The sequence below is a fragment of the Manis javanica genome, chromosome 7, assembly GCF_040802235.1.
Source record: "Manis javanica isolate MJ-LG chromosome 7, MJ_LKY, whole genome shotgun sequence".
Lineage (NCBI taxonomy): Eukaryota > Metazoa > Chordata > Mammalia > Pholidota > Manidae > Manis > Manis javanica.
Genome location: NC_133162.1, coordinates 18793977 through 18810124, shown reverse-complemented (window position 1 = coordinate 18810124; position 16148 = coordinate 18793977). Strand labels below are relative to the sequence as shown.

General features: G+C 50.4%; 1 long non-coding RNA gene across 1 annotated transcript in view; it reads right to left on the bottom strand.

Moving 5' to 3' along the window:
* Positions 1-12253: 12253 nt before the first annotated feature.
* Positions 12254-16148, bottom strand: part of LOC108407927 (uncharacterized) — a 31522-nt gene continuing 27627 nt past the window's right edge. Inside the window, exons 5-6 of the long non-coding RNA XR_012133027.1 lie at positions 13587-13720; positions 12254-12857 (exon numbers count right to left, since the gene is read on the bottom strand). This is a non-coding gene — a long non-coding RNA (uncharacterized lncRNA). The remainder of the gene's footprint in view (positions 12858-13586; positions 13721-16148) is intronic.

Genomic DNA, 16148 nt, shown 5'->3' with positions numbered 1-16148 from the left:
GAGGATAAAGTAGACAGATGGACATGTAAGCTTGACCCCAGTGCCTGGCATGCAGAGCCTCAACAGCCACGGCCCTGGGCCCGAACCCCAGCCCTCCAGCGGCGTGTAGTCTGGTGGGCTGTCTTTGCACTCTTCCCAGGCAAGGGGCCAGGGGATGGCTAAAGTCAGGAGCAGTAATCGAAACCGATGAGTGGGAGCTACAGCGCTCAGCATAGGGAACACAAATGACACTGCAGGCCTGGTCCCTGCTGTCCAGGACTCTACTTGGCACCCTGCAGTCTTTGTGGCTCCCTGACATGTGGCTGCCCACAGTCCTGAGCTGGAGCTGCAGGGCTGCCATCGTTAAACATCAGGCCACAGCCTTCACAGCCTGCTTTCGGTCACCCCGGCACCCCTCTAAATCAGTACCAATACTGCCCTCCAGGCCCTGCTCCCTGCCACAGCCCCCTGGACCTCTCCTAGTCGCTCTCACTTTCCTAGTCTCCCTGATCTCTCTGTGATCTCCCTCAAGGCCAGCACATTCCACCAGGGGTGCCCCAAAAGCCTTGCTGCTTAGCTGTCCTCTTTCCACTTTACTTCCTGGTAGCTTCTTCAGACCCTGGCCAAGGAGATTTCTCTCAAATGCTGGAAATCCTTCAAAGACTGCTGATCACCTACAGGACAGAGTTGTTAGGAACCTTCCCAGATCTGGCCTTTGCCCATTCCTCCAGACTGTCACCTCTAGGGCCAGGTGCAAGGCCCAGGACATCCCTCTCAGACTTGTGGAGGTGCAAGTGCCCTGGACGCATCCCCTGATGCCCCCCAGTCCTGGACTGGACACCCAGTAGCCCCAGTGGGGTCCCTCAGAAGGCCTCAGGCTGTCATAGGCTGCCCTACCTTTGTTCATGTGCAGCTCTTGGCCGATAGTGACCTACCTGCCACCTTGACTGCCTAACTTCCTTTAAGAGTCAGTTTAAATATAACCTCCTTTAAGAAGCCTTCCCTGAACCCTCCTGGCCCAGTTTGATCACCCTTAGCTCACCACACTTACTATACCATATTCTCTGTCACCTGAACTACAGCCCTTCAAGAGCAGAAACAAAGTGTTAATTTGTTCTTGTTGTTGCAGCACATAAATAATAGGTATAAAGCACTTGGCACAGCGTCTAGGTCTCAGTTAAGATGCCCTTGGGTACAGAGAACAGAAAACCTTACTCAGAATGGCTGCAGCCACACAGAATGCATTACCTCACCTAACAAGAGAGCCTTAGGTAGAACATTCCAGAATTGGTTAACTCAGGGGCACAGGAGCTTCACAGAGGCCGCAGGTTCTTCCTGCTCTACTCTCTTCAGAATACCAGTCACATTCTCAAGAGGATCCCCTCATGGTGAAAGAATGGCTGCCACCAGTTCCAGGCCTCAAATCCACACCCCAAGACACAACAATATCTGGTAGAAAAAGGAGGCATCTCTTGTGTGTCTCATTTTGAGAACCAAAAAAATAACCTCTCCCAGGAACCACCCCCTGCCCCTGACTTTTTCTCACAATTCATTGGCCAGGATGGTGTTGTGGGCCCACACCTACACCAATCTCTGGTAAGGGTAGTGAAATGCCCCAACTGACCGGTAGTCAGGCACCTGGCCACGTGGCAGAGAGACGGCTACTCCCACCCAAACAGGAAGAGGGAAAGGCCGCGGAGGGCAACTGTGCTCACAGCCGACATAGGAAACGTTCGATGGCGAGCAGGGCTGGAGCAGGCAGAGCACTGGGCTGGTGAACAGGCTTCACGCTGCCGCTGAGGACTTGAGGACAGAAGGTCTCTGAATGGGTCCTACTTCCAATTTTTGTGCTTGGATTTGACTGTTGAGCCCAAGCTTGGGCTTCTCCAGAGACCACATGTCCTGCTTGCTGGGTGCCCCACCCTGTCTCCTGCAAATCTGGGTGTGTTGCGGGCTCGCAAATACACAGACATTCTAGCTGGAGAGCCAGGAATGCCTCCCACAGCCTTCTGGAAATATATATGTTCCCCACTCCCACGAAGCGCCCCAAAGAGTTACCCTCTAAATCCTGTTCTCCTTGTTTTCTATCTGAGTAATTAAACTCAACACCTCTTGCGTGATTAAAAATTAATTCAACATTCAACAGGCCCGGAAATGAAATGCAGTGGGAAGCACTCTTGGTGTATGGGGCTAGATGTAATTAGAAAGTCGTCCTGCTGAGCAGGAAGGGTAACCAAGGCACTGTTGCAGATACAGAAGTGTCAGGACGGAAGGTGACCCTCAGCTTCGTGGTAACAAGCCTCTGCCAGGGCCTCTAATCACACGGCGTGCTCAGCTGCTACTGACTGTGGACCGCTGCCTCATACAAGCAGCTGGTTTACACTAAGGGTCTTTACTTCTAAATCATCAAGGGATGATAGCTTGCAAGCCTGTCTGAGTCTCCCTCCACTGTCTGTGCAGACCCCCCAACTCCACCCCCTGCTGACAACAGCTGCCACCGCTCCCCTCCCTGTCTGCTTTGCCTTCTGCATCAGGCCAGTCCTGGCCCCTTCTGTGCACCCTGGCACCGTCCCAGCATCTCATCTGCTGCCTTCAATGCCTGCATCCCAGGCTTCTTTGGCCTCTCCTCAACCCTCCCTTTGCTTCTAGCTACTGTCCTCCAACAGTGGTCTCTGCTGCAGGACAGCTGTCCCCTCAGAGGTCTTTAGCACTTCTTGTCTCCCAGGCAACAGCCCAGTGCTCAGGATGCCACAAAAGGGCATTTCCTCTCCCCATTCCAGAAGCCCCCCGGGGGCCTTCACACTCACCACATCGCCCAGCCTTCCCATCTGGTACCTCAGAACACCGTGGGCAGCATGAAATGTCTGTTTAACCCCGAAGGCTGAATGCCTTACTATTTTGAGGTGCTCAGGAGGCTGTGCTCAAAACAACATTTTGCTCAGTATACCCCTGCCCCTAACTGTGAACCATTTAACTGCAACAAGGCAAGAGTTCTGGGTCTCTCCTTCTGGAAGGACTAGGACAGTGCTGTCCAATATAGTCACCACTAGCCACATGTGGATATTAAATTTAAATTAATTAAGATTGAACTTGATAAAAAATTTGGTCCCTCAGCTGCACATGTGACCAGTGGCTACTGTCTTGGGCAATGCAGATAGAACATTCCATCATCACAGAATATTCTATGGGATGGAGCTGCCCTAGGACAGAAGCCGTGAGAGCATGGATGTGGAAGTTGGGCTGGCCCTCTGTTGTTTACTTTGTGACCCTGAGCAACTCACTTACCTTCCTAAAGCCTCCCTCCATTTCTTCATCTATAATAATAGCTATCTCAGAGTCATGAGGTCCAAACAAGAGAGTCCAGGTACGTGCTCAGCAATGTTTGGTATGATATGTAGAAGCCACTCTTGAAGCAGAGGATGCAACTAGATGAAGCAGGGGGATTTAGAATGAAGGAGACTTGAATTCCAGCCCCAACTCCATCACTGCCTGTGCGCTGTAAGTGAAGGCTGTGACCCACACAGCCCAGATTTAAAAGAATGAATCAGAAAGTATCAAAATCAAATGGAAAGCTTCAGCACAGATTTTTCTCTGGAGCCTGGAACCCATCATCCAGCTGCCTGCTGAGAAGCTCTAATTAGATGCCATATAAAGTCCTTAGAACCAAGAATCCCAACTGGGATGGAGCATCTTCCACCCCAAACCCACCTGCTCCTCTTGCATTCCTAGTTCAGTAAATCAGCACCTTGTTTCCAGAAAGCTAAACACAATATTTGCTCTGTTTCTTCAATTTATAATCCTATGATGTACAGTTATTATCACCACTTACAAATAAGGAAACTGAGGCCTGAAGAGACTATGCACCTTGCTAATTAGCATTAGTGTCAAGTTCCCAAGTGTGTGCTTCTAAGCACTATGCAGTGCGGCCTGGATCTACCAATAAAGATCTTTGACCTTACTTTCTCAAAGCTCTTCACTTCTCTCCAATGCATGGCCGGCGCCCTGTTCTAGCCACCAAGTCCTCCTGTGTGACTCAGAGCAACAGGCCCCTTGCTAGTCCTCAGGTATCCTGACAAATCCCACTCCTTGTCCTCTGCCTCACCAGTCCTCTGTGTAAACCTGGCACATAACAAGGGATCCCCAAATATTTGGTTGAATGAATGTATGAATCTTTTGAAACAATCCAATCCGAGAGACTGTTGGGAATCTGTGATTGAAATGGTTTGGGAACACTAGACTCTAAACAAGGCAATCTGGGTGATAGCAGAGAGGCGGGATGGATGAGTGATTATAATTGAGAAGGCGTCGGCTAACAAATCCTACGGTGCCCCTTCTGAGGAAGAATGGGCCTGAGGGGATGTGGGAGAGGGACTGGTCCACAGGGGCTCTAGGAGAGGAACTCAAAAAACAAAACTGTGACAACGTGCCTCCTGGAAGGAAGGTGTGCCAAGCAGCCTCCAGGGAAAGATGAGATCGGCTCACTGGACTGTTCCAATGCCACTGGCACAGAGATTTTGGTTCTGACTTTGGTCTCCAGAGTTTGGTTAACGTCACCTCTGGGTGCTCTCAACAAACCTAGGTTCTGCTTTTGGGAAATTGAAGAGCAGACTCTGACACCTCGGATATGTTTAAGTGCTGTGTCCACTTCCTACCCCACGAGACCTTCCTGGGCAGCCTGCCTGATGCTCCCAGGGAGGCGTTTCAAGCTCATGAGATCTTATACAGGTCATTTCATTATTCGGGCCTCAATTTCCTCCTCAGAAAATCAGTGTTGAACTAGGTGGCTCCGAAGGTCACCTCATCTCAGTGTTTGGGGCCTGATGTCTGTGGATGGTGGCTGTGGCCACTCACACAATCTGCTCTTTGACGTTCCACTCCACTCCCAGTCGGAAACAGACTCAGGCTGAAAACTAGCCAAGGACATGTAGACCTCCCAAGAAAGGCTCAAGGGTTAGCCCTTCTTCTTAGCATTTGTTCCAAGGTAGGGCATGGGGTGGGCATGAGCGGGCATTGGGATGACCTGGGTTCTGTCCGGCTTCAGTCCCACCACTGACTTTCTGGGTATTTCAGGTATTTCTCTATAGCTTGATTTTTTCATCCACAAAATGGAGATTAGAAATGCAGACATAAGGTGATTAGAACCAGTGATTCCCAACCTAGGGTCCCCAGAGAATTCCAAAGGGGAAAAGATATTTCAAATGGGGAAACCTGGTGGACACCACTAAGTGTGAAACTTAGAACCAATAACGGAACCAACTGGCATTACAAGCCTCCGATAGGATGCAGTGAGGACATCATCTATGCAGTATTCTTGTCCCCAAGATGTTTAATCTAAATCTAACCATGAGGTGACAATCAGACAGTTCCAAATTATATTTTATTCTCTAAAACAACTGTCAGTGATGCTTTTAAAATGTCACTGTCATGAAAGAAAGAAAAGGCAGAGGATAGCTAATCACCTGATGTGTGACCCTTGCTAAGATCCTAGGTTAAAAAGGACATTGTCAGGACATTTGAGAGAATTTAGTATGGAGCATATAGCAGGTAATATAACTGCAACAGTTTAAAGTTATTGAATGTGGTAATAGTGGAGGAGAATGTCCTTGTTTCTCTGAGATACTAGCTGATCTATTCAAAGGTTAATTGTCACCATGCAACTTACTTCCTGAAAGAGAGAGAAAGCAATGTGTCAAAATGGTAATGACTGATGAATCAAAGGCAAAAGGTACAGATGCATCATTCAACTTTTCTATAGATTGAAATTCCCCAAAATAAAATGTCAGGAGGGAATAAGGCTCAGCAGAAATTGAACACAGGATATACGGCTGCTTTGAGTTACTCACTAAGAAGTAGAGCAAATACTTACTGAGTTTTTACCACAAGCCAGACACTGTCAAGTGCTGTATGTGAATTATTTCCCTTAATACTCACATCAATCTTTTGAGGTGGGATTATTAATACAGAAGAGGGTAGTTGGGCACAGAGAGCTGAAGTAACTTGTTCAAGATCACACAGCTAGGAAGCAGCTGAACTAGGATACTGTGGCTTCAAACATGTTCCCTTAACTACTTTACCCAGATAAAGTCTCTCAAAACATGGATTCTCCAGGGTGAAAATAATAGAGTTCTGGGAGAAGGAAAAAAGATGAGTGGTCGCCAGGGGTTAGTGGGGAGGGAGAGATAACCAGGCAGAGCACAGAGGATTTTTAGGGCAATGAAAATACTCTGCGTGATATTATAATGGTGGACATAATTCATTATACATTTGTCAGAACTCACAGAAAGTGCAACACCAAGACTGAACTGTAATAAAGTGACCTGTGGACTTTGGGTGGTTGTGATGTGTCAGGGCAGGTGTATCGATTGCCACAAGTGTACCATGCAGGTGAGAGTGGGGAGGTTGTGCCTGTATGGGGCAGGGAGGGTATGGAAACTCTGTACTTTCTGCTCAGTTTTGCTGTGAAACTAAAACTTCTCTAAACAGTAAGTCTATTTTAAAAACACAACTACATTTCCCAGGCCTCCTAGACTCCACATGTAATTCAGGTTCAACCACAAGACTCATACAAGACTTGAAAGTGGGAGTCAGGTGGGAGCGTAACTTCTTCCTACTTCTCCTCCTTTTGCTGTCAAGTCTAGTTTTAACCTCAACCATGTGAGCAAAACTCAAGGGTCCAGAGCTGGCTTGGGGGGTGTTGTGAGGCAGGACCTGAGCACCGGTCTGCCTGGATCATGTCAGGAGCTGGTGGCTCTGGTGGAAAAGTGGCTTCGTGGTTGTGGTGTCTTCTGAATGTGTTGCTGGTGGTGCTTTCTGATTGCAGAAGAGGCAGCAGCTCCCTGGGAGGCCCAATTCTGCGCTGCGATTTAGGGGGTCAGCCTAGGGTTTGTTTCTTCAACCTCCCCAATGATTCTGCAAGGCCCATAATATCCAGTCATAAACCCTCCCCCTTTGAAATAGCTAGAGTGTTTCTCTTCGGTTAAATGCTAACTGATAGAACCAGCGCAGAGCTGGATGCACTGACTTCTGAATGAACAGTCAACTGAAAAGCATGTGGTGTTGGCACCCATTCTTTCCAGGTACTCTGCTCAGAGCTCAGGGTCACATGGGGGTCCTGGCCCTTAAGAACTTTGCTGCCCACCAGAAGAGCAGAAATGTAGGAATTCAGAAAAGGGGGAAAGTATCAATAGCTTGTGGATGTTGTTTTACCATCACCGTCCACTCACTGTCTCCTGGTAAGCATACCTCAGTTTCCCTCCAGAGGGGTGTGAGGCCCACACCTTTGCATCTCTGGAGGTACAAGTGGTTGAGCTCTAGGCAAATCATGGACTCTGGCCCCCGGCCATATGACTGGTTCAGGAGTGGGCATCAGACCCAGAAGAGACATATCCAAGACAACCTGTCTCATTCCAGCACTACGTTTGAGCTATGGATTTGATTGCCAGAAACTTGTGAGAACATAAGAGCTGAAAATGCTGTGCCCGTTTGTGCTACTGTGTGGAGCCTGAAGTTCAGCCTTCATAAAAGAAGGCAAAAGCAAGATTTAGAGAGAAGGAAATGCTGATAACATTAGTTGAGCACTGAATCCAAGCTTCCTTGAAATAAGAACACCTGGCATTTGGGGTTACTTGAGCCGAAAACTTGCATTTTTTCCTAAGCCTGTGTGGGATGGAATTTTCTATCACTTGCAAACAAAAGTGTCCTCACTGATTCAGAAGATGTCCTGGAAGAGATGGAAGGAATGAGACCCTGAGTGACTAATGGAATCCAGAAAGGGGAAGAGCAGAGGATATTGCAGGCTGAGAAATGGCCTATGGAAACCCGTGGCACAGTGTTGCCAGAAATTCTTAAAGACCTGGCATCAAACCCTGGTTCTACCACTTGGCAACCTACTAACTCTCACCCTCTCCAAGCCACAACAGCCTCTTCAATCAAATGAGTTTATGGCATCAACCTCCCAGGACTGTGCAGGTGAAGACAATGGTGCCTGGTTTGCAGCACCTGACTGCTGAACAAACAAGCTGATGGATTTGACTGCAGAAGAGAATGGAATGGGAAAGTGGTGTATGCTCAGGTGTGAAAGGACAGGAGGTCCATCCATTGGACTCTACCAGGAGCTGTGTACCTCTTATCTCTAGTCCTCACAACACCCTGCAGGGCCTTGCCATCCTGTTCCCAGATAAGGAAATTGGGGCTCAGAAAAGGTAAAGTAACTTGCCAAAGTCACAGAGCTGACAAGCACAGGAGCTACGATCCCAACCATGCCTCACTGGCTCCACACCCATGCCTTTCCGACCGTAATGACTATTCCTTGGGCCTCCAGTGCTGGCCAAGCAAAATGGCCTTCCCCCCATTCCCAGGCAAGCTGCCTGGCCTAGGGCCAATACAGAAAGCAGGGTTTCCTTCCAATACTAGGTGATTAGTAGGTAGGCTGAAAGGCCAAGCCCAGCAGAAAGTAGACATTGCACTCAGCTGGCCTCCAGGAGGCTGAGTGTGGCGGTGGGGATACCTCCCTGGGAGAAGTACAGAGGAAATCACCATCTAGTGAGTGGAGGGTCTGAGAAGCCCAGAGAGGCAGGACGAGGCCTGGGTTCCAGTACCCAGCTGCATTCTGGGAAATATGCCATTCCAGCCCAGAGGGCCTTGCTCTCTGGGTTCTGGGGAGAGGCCAGGAGGGGCCTGGGACACTCCCCGGTGCTGAGAGGAGGATCTGTATCTGTGCCAGGCGTGGGAGGAGGTTGCCTGTGGAGGGGATGGGCATGTTATTGTTTGTGCCCGCTTTTCCTTCTCTCCACAGCCTTCCCCTGCCCGGCCAGTAACTGGTAGAACCTGCAGGGCTGATGTGCAGCCCAGGTCCCTTCCTCTGAGTCAGTGGCAGGGCAGGGGAGGGCCCCAGAGAGCAGCCACATCCCTAGCTGACAGCCTGGCCCCCAGGGTCTCTGTGCCCACCAGCTTCCCCTGGACACACGTGGGGCTTGTGCCTCCTCGCTTTTCCTTGTGATGTAATGCCTCTGGGCACAAATGTATGACTCCCTCAGCCTCCAGCCACCAGGATAAGGACAGTCTGTTGGGCAGCACTTTAGCCTCTCCCCATTTCATCTGCCCCGGCCCACCTGATTCCCACAGCAGCTCTTGAGGTGATTGATAGCCTCCTATTTTACAGAGGAGTAAACTGAGGCCAAGGACTGGAGAATGACTGGTCCAAGTCCAGATAGCTAACAGGTAGTCTGGCACGGCCAGAATCCAAGTCTTTCCACCCCCCAGCCTGAAGTTCTTTCCACCACAGCCAGGAAGGTTCACAGCCCAGGGCTGCCACCCTCACATCCCAGGGGATGCCCCCCTGAAACCACCCCCAGTCATCTCTGCAAGTTCCTTGGGTGTTGCCCAGGTGCCCACGGCCTAACTGATGTTTCTTCTGCTCCACCTCCTGGGCAGCTGAGGCAGGGACTTCACCCACTCACTGCCTGGAGTGCTCCATGAGGTCCCTGCTTCTCTACCAAAGATGTGACCCCAGGTCCTCAGGCCTCACCACAGCAAACTGGTCTGTGTTCTGAGCCAAAACAGGCAGAAAGCCCTTCTCTCTGATTTGTCCCAGTTTGCAACCTAAGGAAGCCTCTTAGCTTTTCCCTGAAGCTCCCTCTCTAAAGAGTGTAAGGTGGTCAGTGTTTCTTATCAGCTTGTCCCCATTTACTTGCTTGCAGTAATAGATGATTCCAGTGAACTGCCCACATCACCATCATGACAAGCTCCCTTTAAATATTCCCATCCTGCACACTCAGATCAGGGGCAAAGATTGGGACCGCCCACTGCCCCCACTGCCATTATTATGTTCCACCCTCCTTAGGCCAGTCATTGGTTAAAGGATAGTTATGAGGCCAAAGTCAGGCCAAGCAGAGCCAATGAAACTCAGTTCTAGAACTCTGAGCTTTCAGAGATGTGGACTGGTTCTTTGCCCTAGTGAGAGGGTGTGAGGCTTGGAGCACCTGCAGCCTCTTTGCCCCCGTGATGTGGAACTCACCTGTGCTGGAGCTGTTACCTGAAGAAGAGCTGAGCTAAAAGACACCATGGAGCACCAGGTCTTGGTGACATTTTTTAGAGTCTTTGCAAGACTTGTGTGAAGCCAACCACACCTCCTTGGACTTCACTTCCATGGCCAATACATTCTGGTTTTGCATTAAGCAAGAAAACTGGGTTTTCTGTCACTTGCAACCGAAATTCTAATGATACAAAAGGTCACACTTTGGCCCCTTGCTTCTTGCCCTGCCCCACCCCTACAGCCTCACGAAACTTCCTCCTCAGAGGCCTACCTACCCCCATGCAAATTTACTCACACACATCGAAACCCAGGGCCACCACTACTAGCCCATGAGTACCTTTGTACAAGTTAGAACTATTTGTGCTACACAGAAAAAGTCCTGGGCACAGTCCCTACTTGTCTTGGTGAGGTGTGGGTGGGTGTAGAGCAGAAAAGCGGGAGGAGGGAACAAGGCTCCATGGCAAACACTGACCCTGCCTGAGTGGACTTGGAGACTCATGTCTGCACTGACCCCTGAGGGACGGCACCCCAACAGGACTCAGCTGGGCTCTGGAAGGGCTTCCTGACTGACGTGGCCTGCAGGGCCTGCTGCCGTTGGCCCAGGTGAAGGACGGGTCAGAAGAAGAGAGCACTGATGAAGTTGCTTTTTACTTACCTCTTCTCAAGATGATTTATCCCTGAGCTAAGAGGCCTGGGAGCACCCTTGTTTCTCACTGCACCCTGGCTTCCTCCGAGCCACACCCCCCAGACAGGTCCTTTCCTTCTGAGAGCAGGAGGCTGAGAATGAGTCAGGGCCTCATTGTCTTCATTCTTTCCTCATTGGTCAGGCCTCTCCCTGCCCCCTGCCAGCCGCTCCTCTGGGCAGCCATCTGGACCTCGAGCAGTGCAGGCTGTGCCTGCAGAGCCGCTCAGAGGGTCCCCTGTGAGTGAGGAGAGGTGGGCGGGGCTGACCTCTCAGCAGCTGGGGTCTCTTGAAAGATCTGGGGCGCCTGGGGCTGGGCCACATGGTGAGCAGTAACCACACTTTAGAATGAGGAATCTGAGGTCCTAGGGGGTGTGGTGTTAACGCCCGAGCTGTCTGTCGGCACACACCTGTGCTCGCTCCCCTGAGCTCAGCTGCTGCGGGCTGGTTCCATTTGCTCTCTTCCCTAACCATCAGCAGGCCTTCTTCGGGACCAGCACTGGCAGGCCCCAAGCCAAGAGTGGATTCTTTCATACTCTCTGGTCTAAATCAAGCAGGAGCCACCCTAGTAACCCTGCTGCCTTATTTGGAAGCAGAATAGGAAACCAGACAAAAAATCATCTGTGCACCAACACACCTCTTCTTATGGCCACACCACAGATGCCGTCATTCTCCGGAGTGTGGGGAATCTATGCCCCAAAGGTCCCTGCACTGGGACTTCAGACAAAGAGAATAAAACAGAGGGGCTGCCTCATAGGGCCCTGGAGGAGGGCAAATGTTTGTGAATGGTAGTCATTTTCTTCCAGCAGTTAAAGGAACACTCTATGTTAAAACTAAAGTAAAAGGGGACTTGGAAGCTATGGGGACCCCCTGCAGGGCCCCTGGGAGAGTTATCTGGGAGGAGGGGTTTGTTCAGTCAGGGGCAAGTCTCTGACAAGGTTACCTCAGGCCTAGTTCTGGGCCTGCTTCTATGGTATTAAATCACTAAAAGAACAGTTTGATAAGACCAAAAGAGAGAGAGAAAAAGCAGTTTGGGATCTTGTAGAATCTTCTAGAATCAGTTCTTAGCCTGGGCTGCACATTAGAATCACCTGTGGAGCTTTTAAAAATACTGATTCCTGGGCTCACCCCAGAGAATTGAGTTATAATCTCAGAACAGGGGCTGGGCAGCTGTATTTTTTAACCTCAGGTGCCTCTACTGAGTGGCTTTCTCAAAATTCCCTGAGGATAGAAATCATCCCAGGGGGCACACTGAAAATACAAAGGTGCTCAGGGCCCCAGCCAATCAGACCCACCACATCAGAGCCCCTGGGGGATGAGGCCCAGGAATTTGCAGTTCTCACAGTCACCTGGGAACCAGGTGCCATGTGCTCACAGAAGCTGGAGAAGGTGGCTCCAAGGCAAGCCCCAGAGGTACCCCGGCCTCACTCAGCACACCCCCTTCCACCCTCACTGCTCCACAGAGGACTCCCTAACTTGGGGGCTTCCCTGTGACTAAACACAGCACACATTCTCTTTATAGGCTTATCAATATCTGTGGTTGTCTATCACTATTTCTGTGTTTGTTTCATGCCAGTCTCCCCACTAAACTGTAAGCTTCATGAGGGCAAGAGCCACGTCAGTTTGGTTCCCTGTGGCGTAGCCGCTACCTGGGCTCCGACCCTCGGATGGCCTGGTCTCGGATCCCAGCTCCCAACTCATCTGTTCTTTTATCTCCGTTAAGTCACTTCTCTTTCTCGTGCCTCAGTGCTCTCGTCTGTAACTGGATAGTAGAGTAATAACACCTGCTTCACGTGGTTGATGTGAGGAATAAATTAGATTACAGATGTAAAACATTTAACATAGTTCCTGGCACACAGGCAGTGGTAAAAATGTTAATTATACTATCTTCTGCTACATAACAAACCAATCCAAAACAGTGGCTTCAAGCTATAACCATTTAATGGCTCACAGTTCTCTGCAATGACAAGGCTCAGCTGGGGTGGCTCATCTTGGCTCCCAGTGGTTTTAGCTGGGCTCACGCCAGCATTTGCAGTCGGCTGAGGGCTGGGGGCTGGGGGCCTCCCACGGACTAACTCATGTGACTGGCAATTGGCTGAGGCTGTCGGTAGGGGCGCCTGAATTCTCTTCCATGTGACGTCTCCAGCAGGCTGGCTCTGGCTTCTGCATGTGGCAGGTGGGTTCCGAGAAGGTGAGAGGGAAAGTTACATGTCACTTTTGCAGCATTCTGTTAGCCGAAGCAAGTTACAGTTCAGCCCAGAGTCAAGGGATGGATACATAGTGATGGGACTGGACCGGGCAGGGAAGAGGTACAAAGGCTTCCCTGAGCATTTACAATTCTCCATGCTTGTTCTTTTCCTACATCTAGCATGGCATGCTCAGGTGCCTAGTCCAGTGTGCATTTAATATGCATTTGTTGAATGTGGGGAAGTTGGGGTTCCTACGGCCAGGATCCTCACTGAACTCAAACCACTTGATGATGTAACTGTCCTGTTGCTAGGCTACTGCTTCCACAACCGTAGGCAATAAGCTCTTATTGCGCTATATAGAGAGCTCGGCCCAGTGCTCTGGGCGGAGGTAAGGACGCTAGTGTTCAACCTAGTGCCTGGAGAACAAGCCAGGTAATAAAACCTTTCACCCCAAAGAAATGTTCTACTGTCATTTCTTTGGTCATAAATGAATCCATAGCGAACTTGCCAGGGACTGAAACCCATTGGCAAGACATTGAAGAAAAAAATAAATGGATAAACAGGGGAGAAACTGAAGACCAGATAGGAAAACGGACTTGCTCAAAGTCACACAGCTAGTGAGCGGCAGAGCCAGGACTAGAAACAGGTCTCCTGGTACCTGGTCACGCCTCTTCCCATGACACCAATCTGTTCAAATAGCCACCTGTGGTGGAGATGAATTCTCCAAATAATTGCGTCACTCCTCAGCTTCCGTTCAGCTTCTGGAGATGAATCTAGAAGGCCAGGACTGTGCTTGCTTCCTGAAGAGTCTGGGACAGGGAGAAGGGAGCCCACTCCCTGGACACAGAGCAACACAGAGAATAGTCAGGACACCAGTAGCTCTCCTTCGGTCCCATTGACTGTGGGCGGGGGCCAGGGTGGGAGTCACAGATAAAGGCAAATCACAGTATAGACACTGCGTGACCTGTATCTTCCCACCAAACAGGTGTGGATGCCCATGTGCACACACACACACACACACACACACACACACATGCACACCCTTCTCTCTCCTCTCTCCTCAAGCCCTGGGAGAAGCTGCCACAAGTTTGGGTGGTTGGACTTGTGTCTCTGATTTGGCCTGGACCAGAAATTTCATGGCTTTTGGACAGTGTGTTTGAGGGAGGGGAGCAGGGAGAAAGCAGCTTGCACAGGAAGAGTTACGAGATGTCTGCCTCTACGCATCAGCCCCTTGCTGTTGTCCTGGCTGCTGGGGGAAACAGTAGCCGGCACCCTGTGTCCTCCACCCAGGAGCTCTCCTCAGCGTGCCATGTCACCCACCTTGCTGCAGGGAGGCACCTATTTTTAGCCTGAGGTGAATGAGCTCTGCAGTCATCCAGACCTCATTCCCTTGTGTCTTTTTGTCACAGCTGCTGTGACTGGATGGGGACCAAGTCATAGGGAATGTCTCGCAACCAAGTTACCCCCATGCCCTTCCTCACCTTCCTCAGAGAAGCCTACTGCATGGCAGTCACTCATGCAGCCAAGCGTGGCAGAGCGGAGGAGTGGGCAGTGAGAGGGGACCACCCCTCAGAGGGCAGTATTTTATCACCGATATTGTTTAGAATTCCTTGCACACTTATAGTTTTATTATTGCTTTTAACTTTTCTATAGACAGTTTGCCCCCTTCTTGAACCGGAGGGGGAGGGGGACCACTCCTATGACCCCACCCTTGGAGATTCATTGCTTGGAAGTGAAGACTGAGGCCCTGGGTCCCGGCAGACATAGGAAGCCAGGCTTCACCACTCACTAGCTGTCTGACTTGAACAAGACCCTTAGTCACTCTGACACCTGACCTCTCCCGGGTCACCCAGGCTGGCAATCGATTACAGGATGTGAGGGCAGGGAGGGCACCTGGGTGTCATCAAGTGCCTCTACTTTATTGATGGGGAAATGGAAGCGCAGGAATGGCTGGGGGCTTGCCTGTGCTGGTGCCAGAGACCCCTCAGCAGCAACATCCAGATTTTTTTTATCATCCGTGGATAAAAAAAACAGTAAAAAGAAGGTGCCAATGAGAAGGCCCCTACTGGTCAGAACTATGTGCATCTCAGTCCAGTATCCCAGCACCTGGAACCTAATAGTACAAGGTGGTGACTTACTCTGTGGGCCACCTGTGTCAGTTCACCTGCATCACCTGGGTGCTTATTAAATTTACAGACCCCTGGGCTCCACTCTGAGGTTTGACCTCCAGCACTGCCACCCACTAGCTGTGGGACTTGAGGGGTAACAAACTATCTGTGCCTCAGTTTCCTCACCTTTGAAACAAGGCTAGACCTACTTGTGCAGTGTGAGGAACAATGCAGTTATGTGGGGGAGGGGGAAGCACAGTGCCTGGCACATTGGAACTATGCACTGGAGTTCCTAGTGTGGGTTTCTGACCCCAGCCTGGGTGCTTGGGCCATGGCTCCAAGCGGCTCCTGGGAGGCAGACACCTTCCTGTTCCAGATCAGCCTACAGCTGTCACCTGCTGTGACTTCCCGGTCTGCCTCTGCAAATCTCTGCTGATCAGTGGCACTGCTCAGACTAGGACTCACATCTCAAGACCTTGCACAATCTGCCAAGGAGCCCCACCCTGTCCCCCACACAGCTTTTAGACACAGACGGCACTCAGCACAAAAGGGCCGGTCCTATCCCTTCTCCTCAAGTTTCTGGGACTGAGCCCAATGCATGTCAGTGCTTTTTAGAAGCAGAACACTTTTCCAAACAAAACCTGACAGAGCACGGGCCCCAGTGCCTACGACTAACACAAGCTGCACTCTGTGCTTAAATTTATTTTCCAAGTTCAGATTGCCAACATGTTACTGTGTTACTGTAAAGTCTGTGTGAACACTAATGGGCTGCAATGTGTGAAAATCATGTATCACTTCTAAATGTGCATGGTGATGCTTATTACAAATATTCAAGTAGTTTAAAATACACTTCAGAAATTATATTTGAATTGAGCGTTGACAAAAGTCACGAAGCTCCCCTGCAAAATGCCAGGGTTTGCTTTAGTACCATCTTTGACCCTGGAGAATTCCAAAGGTCTTTGATTGGGTAAGGAGACTGAGGTCCGGGTGGGGGACAGAACTCCCCCTGTAATGGGCCACAGCAATGAGAACCCAGGCTCCACTGAGTCCCAGGCCAGGGCTCCTTGTCCATGTCCACATTCTCAGCCTGACCAGCAGGGTGGGCTGCTCACGGGGTTAGGAGCCCAGCACACGTGGCTCCGGCCACTGGCCAAATT